Below are 9029 nucleotides of genomic sequence, written 5' to 3' on the forward strand. Positions count from 1 at the left end.
AAAAAGATCTTCAAAAAAACTTGTATCAAGGTTGCCCAAAATCTTGAAAATAATTCGCACTTTTATTAATAAAATTGTACCGACTTTTTTTGATTTGCTTCATGAAGAATGAGAATATCTCGGGACCCGAATAATATATTAGCACAAATTGTAGCATTTTGGAATTGAGTTATGCGAATGTAAAGTCCCATATCTCTGGACCCGGTCTGGTATTAGCACAAATTGTAGGATTTTGGAAAGGTAAGAGTGTCAGTTATAATTTGGTATCAACTTTGTTGACCCCTATATTGGGACCTTTTTCGACTTTTTGATTCCGAATTATTAAATATAACGCACTATAGGTTTCGAATTTAATTACAAGTTTATTTTGCTTCAATATGTTTGCCGGTCATATATCAACTAAACTTATCTATTTTCTAATCCCTTCTTAAGGGCTACAAAAAAAGGGGGAACAAAACAAAATCTGAAACTTCAAAACAAACGACGATTAATCGTGAAATACGAAATTCGCACAAAACAAAATGTAAACAAAACAAAGGGCCACAGTTATAAATATGTATGTTACTATACATACATACAAAACTGACAAACAACAGTGTTGTTGTTGTTGTTACCCACAACACAAAACCAACGAAGAAGACGAATAGCAGACAATTTCAATTTTTCAATTTTCTTTATTTGAGACTTCTTTTTTAACAGATATTAAAATTTTATATCTAGTTCTGTAAACGTATTTTAGTTCTGTAAACGTATTGAACTAATAAACTCTAACGGTGTTGACATCTTTAATTCGATACGAATTAATAATTCTTATAAAATACATATATTATAATATAGTGACAGTATAAAACAATGTTTGCTCACGACATTTACGGTGTTGTACAGAGCTTGGTCTGATATTAACAATATTAAGGGAAACAACCTAACAGAAAACAGGATAACAATAAATTTCCTGTAACAATAAAAACATGAAATTAACAATTAACAATAATCGTTTTTTATAACAATGGAAGTCGAAAGTACAAGTACAGCATGTACATATGCAGGTATAAACAGATAATAATCTTTATAAATTGAGATTACGAAATTATAGCGTTCATATAATTGTATTATAAGCGTACATACAAAAGACATTAAAAACATATAATACTGGAGACGTAAGATTTTATCCTCGATGCGAACAAGGCACAGCCTTGATATAGAATTGAGGAGGTGAGGTTAGATTGACAATATTAAGATCTTCGTGAAGTATTCCTACTGACGATAGGTATGAAGACGAAGTCCATGTTGTATTGTGGTTTGCTTCAATGATTTCGTTCATTAATGGATTTTCGTGATGCTCCAGTCTTTCGACGAATTTTAGGTGTTGTTGCATCGCATAGTGACAGAAAGGTTTGATGGAAGCGTTGGAGTAAATGAACTCGTTCGAGTAACGTTTCGAGGGGCATTGGAAGTTTTTGTTCAAACATTTGCGTAAGACATTTCTCTCGAATATTTCCAAATGGGGAAAGCGTAGATGAGCAGAGGTCGTATCGCTACCTTATAAATTAGAAGTTTTGTCTGTGATGGCAGATATTTACTCTTGAGGATACCAGCATACATTCCAGTAACCTTTTTTGCTTTGGTGGCGATAAGCCGACCATGCTGATTAAATCGAAATAGGTAACTAAAGGTTACACCTATATACTTTAATGATGTTTTGAATGGAATTTGGATACCATCAAGCGGAAGAGAGAGGTTTTTACTTTGCGGTACCACAAGTCTATGACATTTGCTACTCGAATTGCGAATGCAAATAACTTCAGATTTTGTGGGATTTATTTTAATGCCCCATTTTTTGTAAAAGTTGTTAATGATGTTGAGATGTGTGGCAACTGCGTTACGAGCTTCGTCTGGAAATTGGTTGTGCGAATAGATAAGACAATCTGCATACAGGATAGCTTGCGAGTTTAAGTGGCGGTGTGGGAAATCATGAAGATATAAATTGAATAAGAGGGGCGCTAGGACGCTCCCTTGCGGGACTCCACTTCCTACTTCTCCAAAATCCGAAATGGTATTTTGAATTTGGACACAAAATTTGCGGTCCTGAAAGTAGTTATGTAACAACTTAATGAGGAATGGATCAACATTAAGTTCAATTAGCTTGTAAATAATACCTTTATGCCAGTTCGAATCGAAGGCTTTCTGAATGTCTAATGATACTGCGACTGTTGAATTCTGCAATCTTAGGTTGTAGACAATATCCGAATGTAGTTTAAGAAGTGCATGTTGCGTCGAATTTCCGGGCCTGAATCCAAACTGGTAGTATGAAAGAGGATTTATAACAAATTCATTTTCGATTTTAGATTTTAACACAGCTTCAAAAAGTTTTCCGATACCACATTTTCTGAGGAGTTCTTTTTTTAATGGGAATTAACTTTGACATCTTCCATGATGGGGGGAAGTGCCCATTATTAAGACAGTTGTTGAAGACAATGACTAAGAGTTTTATGGCCGGCTCAGGGATCTTTTTCAGTATGTAGTTCGAGATGTTATCAATGCTGCAGGATTTCTTGTTTTTGGAAGCGGCGGTTATGCATTTAACAGACTCCGAATTTGTGAAGTGGTAAGGATCTTCATTATCGAGGGAAGTGAAATCATCATTAAAGGTATAAATTTGACGAGGAAGGTCTTCCAAACAACGACCAATCCGGGAATCTATGTTTTCCACAGGGCTATCTGGGGCTTGCTCGCTGAAAACTGATCCATAATAATTGCGAAATAGGGTACATTTATCTTCATCAATTGTAGCGGATGTGTTATTATATGTAATACAGTGGCTATGTAATGATTGTCTCTTACCGATGACTCTGTTAATCTGCTTAAAAGCCGTTGGATCGGGGGTTATTTGTTGCAGGAACTTCCCAAACCTGTTAGCTTGCTCCAATCTGATTAAGTCATTGATAATTATTTTTAGCAAGGAGGTCTGCTTTGACAGAATATTATATTCCGGTGAAGTTTGATTGCCGTTCCGATGATAAATTCTCTTTAATTGTTTCTGCCAACTATGCTTTTGGCTTTTTCTGGCAGAGGCCAGTTGCCATTTTTTAGTTCGATTTTGGTGAAATGTCTATCAGCCATGTTTGCTAGGGTTTGAGAAAATTTGTCCACGATATTATCAATTTCGGGGTTGCTCAGATTCCTGTTGATAGGTGGCAACAGGTCTGATGAGGCTGCATCAAGATCTCATTTAAAATGTGACCAATTGGTATTCTTAAACGATTGGAATTAATTAGATGGTATTACATTGAATTCAAAGTCAGCTAATCGCAATTGTAACTTTAGTGGGTAGTGATCCAAAAACGAAGCTAAAGATGAAAATTCGTAATTAGGCGGGTTAAAGGAGATAAGATGCCTGCTAATTAGGAAGTGATCAAGATATGAGCTCCCATTTGGGAATGAGGGATTCACATCATAGATTCTGTGTACGTCACCAACGTTGTCCTGAAGCCAATTCCAAAGAGAAACTCCATTCGGGTTTTGGATACGATCTCCCCAATAAGGTTTTTTTGAGTTTAAATCACCTCCAACAATCATACCAACATAATTATTAGCAAGGTTGAGAATTTTATCAAGACCTGAACTTATGTCCAATCTGGGGAAATTTGAAGGGATGTATAAAGATTCAATTATATACCTTTCAGCAGCACCACCATGTTTAAGAATTATTTCGAGAAAAATTGTGTGAAACCGCACATCCTCCAATGCTACCCGATTGAAAAAAGTGTTGTCCTTAATTAAAATTGCTACACCCAGAGGGCTATCGTCAGAGATTAGCTTGTATCCTTCAATGTAAATTCGCCGTTTGTTCTTCAGATGAAGCTCTTGTAGGAAGCAAACATCAATTTTATTATAAAATAACATGTTTTGTAATTCAATTTGCCGCATCTTGTCTACGAGCGAGCGCACGTTAAAAGCCATAATATTAAGAGCCTTATAGACAATTTTTAACATTGTTTAAAATACGAAGAAACTCAGTATTCGTTCAAGAATCCATAAAATATTTTGACAATTTTAAAAACTCGTCAATCAATGCATTTGATTGGGAAGTTGGTGGTGAAAAAAACAACCAGAAAAGGACTTACCAGGAACAATCATTGCAGAAATCGGCTTCTTAACTTGCTGGGCCGCTACCTCTCTCCGCTCTCTGGATTTTCTCAATAGATTTCTTCTATTTTCTATATATTTTTATATGAGGAACAACCCCTCCAGCTGGCAGGATGACCGGCTTCACCGCAGTTTGAACACACAGGGACATTGGATTCTGCTTCTTTTAATGAGCAAGCACCTGGCTCATGACTGTCGTTGCACTTAACGCATTTAAACGGGTAATTACAATTTTTGGCAATGTGCCCACAGTGTTGGCAGCGCCTGCACTGAATGACCTTTTCTTTGTTTTTAGGAACTTCCCAATAGACGGTTTGATATAAAATTCTATTGATGTGAACAATATCGTTTTTGGTTTTGCTTGGGTGTAGCGTAACTAAAAAAACCGGTGTCATAGTTGTTTTGTTTTGTGTGTTTTGTCACCAACTTCGAGACATGGGCTGCAATGCCCGGCACCTCAGAATCCAAAATGTCCTTAACCTCAATAACTGAGGAACCACAATGCAAACCACGCAGCACCAAGGAAATTTGTTTTAGTTCAGTAGGGGTAAAAGAGTATGATTTTACTTTATTTCCCCTAAGAATCGCTATCATTTCGCTATGCAACGAAGCGTCGTTAAAGTACAGTTCACTTTTATGTTTGTTCACATTTTTTATTATGAAAGAGCCGGCTGGCACTCCCTCTTCCAGTTGCTTTGCCAACAAGTTTATATCTTGATCAAAACTTATTTTTTGGATCCGCGTTGTTGGGACTTTTCTTGGCCGTTCCTTACGGCTGTTGACAGCTGGCTTATTACTGTCACTCAAATTGTTAGAATTACCTTGGCTAGATGTATCGACAAATTAAATTTTACTCAAAATTGAGAAGCGGTTTTGGTGGTTAACATCATAGGGAGTCACATCAACCTCCTCGTCATCAAAAGCATGCCGTTTCCTTGCGTTGCAAGCGCCTAACAGGGCGTCGTCACTATTAATTGTTTCTTTCATCCTGGATTCCTGAAAATTATTTTCAATTAAATTGAAAACTTTAATAAAATAAAACTTTGAAGCGAGATACGTGTATTCTTGTTCGTTGCCAATTCTAACCTCTCCGAATAACAGACAAATGCTTAAACGACTGTAGGCATTGTTGTTATTGTCTCTCGTTGAGACGCATATAACACAAAACGAAACAACGATAACAATACACACATTAGGAAATATTAAATTTAGGAAATATGGAACATTAGTGTGGGTCGACAAAAATAAGAATATATAAAATTAATATTAAATTAAACAATACAATGAAATGAACGACCCAACACTTCGAAGTAATTAAAATTAACAAATCGACGAAAAGCACATAAAATACATGAATTTATGCTCCTCCAACATCCTCCGCCCGTTGAAGCGTCAAGGTTCAAACATCTTGGTGTGGTAAAGGAGCCATTTTACGGATTGGCCGACAACTGGATCCATTCTTCGTTTGTAATTTCGCAACTCGTACTTTGCCATCACGACCTGGAATACATTTGGTTATTCGCGCTAAGAGCCACCGTTGAGAGGGTGTGTTGTCTTCATGGACGACGACGAGTTGGCCTTCAACGATATTTCTCCATTCGGTGAACCACTTGGAGCGTTGTTGGAGCGACAATAGGTATCTCTGAACCTCATATTCCAAAACTGTCGTTTTAAGAATGAGCTTTTTTGCCATCGTGTAAGTAAAGATGGTTTTGTGACATCTAAATTTGGTTCTGTTATTGCCACCATCGAGGAACAAATTAAGAAGTGGCCAGGGGTTAAGGCTTCTCCATCATTAGGATCATCGGACATGGGAGCTATTGGACGTGAGTTCAGTATAGCTTCGATTTCAACAACGAGTGTTTGCAACTCTTCAAATGTGAGATACGCGTCAGAAATATTTTTAATGAGCAACGTTTTTGTCGGTTTAACGGCAGCCTCTTACAATCCGCCGAAGTGTAGGGCACGAGGGGGTATGAAATTGAATTGAAGACCCATTTGGCAGCAAACAGACTTCATCTTCTGGACAACTTCATCTTTGTAAAACGATTCTTTGATATCTCTGAGCTGATTATGGGCTCCAACGAAATTGGTAGCGTTGTCGCAAAAGAGCTTTTGGGGAATACCACGTCTTCCAACGAACCTTTTGAGACACAACATGAAGTTGTTTGTTGACAAATCCGAAACAAGTTCCAAATGTGTTGCTTTAGAACTGAAGCAAACAAAAACAGCGATGTATGTTTTGTAGGGTGACTTTCCACGAATTCGATACGATGTCATGAACGGACCACAAAAATCAACTTGGGTATCACTTGGGTAAAAAATTGTCACAGATTTTTTTAAATAACTTCTGCTATTTTTAAAATAACTTCTGAGGGAATATCACAGGCAAAAAACAAGGGAACTGATGAGGAATGGTTGCTCTTTCCAAAAACTAGGTATTCCCTGCCTATCATCGGTAAACATTATCATCGTTCCCCACTAATAAACAAACTGCGTTTTTATAAAAACAACAATAAAGGGCCATTTTGCAACAACAAAATACAATGATATCCCGAACAAACAAGCCAACACTGTTTTGTTAATTACAATTCAAAATTGATTGCAAGAAAAAATTATGTGTTTGCGTTTTTTGTTTTTTTTTTCAGTAAAAATCCTTAATACTTTTGTCTTTGTTGGGAGAAGTATCAAAAAAGAAATATTCCAGATCAATTTTTCATTTTAAATTTCCACAAAAAATAATGAATTATTTAAAATAAATCTCGCTTTTTTATATTCGATTTAAAGCTGGCCTCAGACACACCAACAGTTGGCCCAACTTGTCACTTTTAATTTGTATGAAAAAATTGGTACCAACTTTTCATTTACAAAGTATTTTGAAGCGCCAACATGAACTCGGATGCTCTTGCGCTACTTTGTTTGTTTTGTTTTCGTTTCTCTTCTTGTGCTCAGCGCTCAGTATGTGCTGCTTCACCAAAGTCAAGACATAAATGAAGAAAACACTGAAGTTGGTACAACTTGCCCTCGCACGCACCAACAGTTGGCCCAACTTACGAAATTATCAAAAATTTTTGATATTTCCAACCAACTTCAACCAACTTTCGAAAAAGTTGTACAACTAGCCCCCAGACGCACCAATAGTTGTACCAACTTGTCACATGTTGGCCCAACTGTTGGTGTGTCTGAGGCCAGCTTAACAAATATTTGTCTTATTTATTGATTTCGTAAAACGTATAAGGCATAACAACGATTTTGTTTAGAATGTAACATACTTTCAGCCCTCAGTAACTGATTACCAGTTACTAAAGTTTCAGAGATTGTACTATCGTTTTTAATTGCTCATATTGGAGTTATTTTCAAAAAGCAGCTGAAATATAAAGACTTGTAAAGGTAAATTTGCGTGAGTTTCACAGTAATTTTTTTATTGTAATTTTGGCCTTATTGCATAGGTATTTCGAGGGTCTACAAACGGAATGACAAAGGTTATAGCATGAAGTAGGATATTCGAAATAATATTGGTAGTAATATGAATAAAATGCATTTTTTAACTCACCACTCCTTGAAATTGGTTAACCAAAAGATGCGCTGTTGTTTTTCGCCACACAGTTTTCGTGCTCATGTTTCTTTATAGATTTGAAACCTATAATATAAAAAAGGTGGTGGAAAGTTAAACAACGCATTAAATTCATATAACTACCAATATTATTTCGAATACCCTCCATCATGCTATAACCATGTCATTCCGTTTGTAGTTCCTCGAAATACCAATAAAAGACCTCACATTTCTCAGTTCAATCTGACACTTAGCTACGCACAAAATCTGCAAATTGGAGAAACAAGAATGCCAACCATTAAAGTGTTTTCGGGTACTTCGCATCCACATCTGGCTCAAAGGATTGTCGACCGTTTGGGTATCGATTTGGGCAAAGTGGTCACCAATAAATTCAGCAACTTGGAAACATGTGTCGAAATTGGTGAGTCTGTGCGCGGTGAAGATGTGTACATTGTACAATCTGGTTCCGGTGAGATTAATGACAACTTGATGGAATTACTGATCATGATCAATGCCTGCAAGATCGCATCAGCATCCCGTGTAACAGCTGTGATTCCTTGTTTCCCATATGCTCGCCAAGATAAAAAAGATATGAGTCGCGCCCCAATTTCCGCGAAATTGGTTGCAAATATGCTATCAGTGGCCGGAGCAGATCACATTATTACTATGGACTTGCATGCATCTCAAATTCAAGGTTTCTTTGATATTCCCGTGGACAATCTTTTTGCTGAACCAGCCGTTCTAAAATGGATCAAAGAAAATATTACAGAATGGAAGAATTCCATTATTGTCTCACCTGATGCTGGTGGGGCTAAACGTGTGACGTCCATTGCTGATCGTTGAACGTTGAATTCGCACTGATTCACAAAGAACGCAAGAAGGCCAATGAAGTTGCTTCGATGGTGCTTGTCGGTGATGTCAAAGATAAAATTGCTGTATTGGTCGATGATATGGCCGATACATGCGGTACAATTGTTCATGCTGCCGATCGTTTGGTGGAAGCAGGTGCTACAAAGGTTTATGCTATTTTGACACATGGCATCTTTTCTGGACCAGCGATTTCACGCATAAACAATGCCTGCTTTGAGGCTGTGGTTGTTACAAATACTATTCCCCAGGATGGCCATATGAGAGATTGTCCCAAAATACAGTGCATTGATGTCTCTATGATGTTTGCCGAAGCCGTTAGAAGAACACATAACGGCGAAAGTGTTTCTTATCTCTTCTCAAATGTTACATATTTTTAAATATGTTAAATTTTTTATATTAATCATAATACTTTATACATAAATACTACTGTTCATACTATATTTGTACAATCTTCTTTTTT

The 9029-nt window shown here is 36.8% G+C and overlaps 1 pseudogene; it reads left to right on the top strand.

Annotated features, from left to right (window-relative positions):
* Nucleotides 1–7796: 7796 nt before the first annotated feature.
* On the top strand, nt 7797–9029 carry LOC131802537 (ribose-phosphate pyrophosphokinase 1-like; annotated as a pseudogene).

Source organism: Musca domestica, unplaced genomic scaffold, assembly GCF_030504385.1.
Source record: "Musca domestica strain aabys unplaced genomic scaffold, Musca_domestica.polishedcontigs.V.1.1 210, whole genome shotgun sequence".
Classification (NCBI taxonomy): domain Eukaryota; kingdom Metazoa; phylum Arthropoda; class Insecta; order Diptera; family Muscidae; genus Musca; species Musca domestica.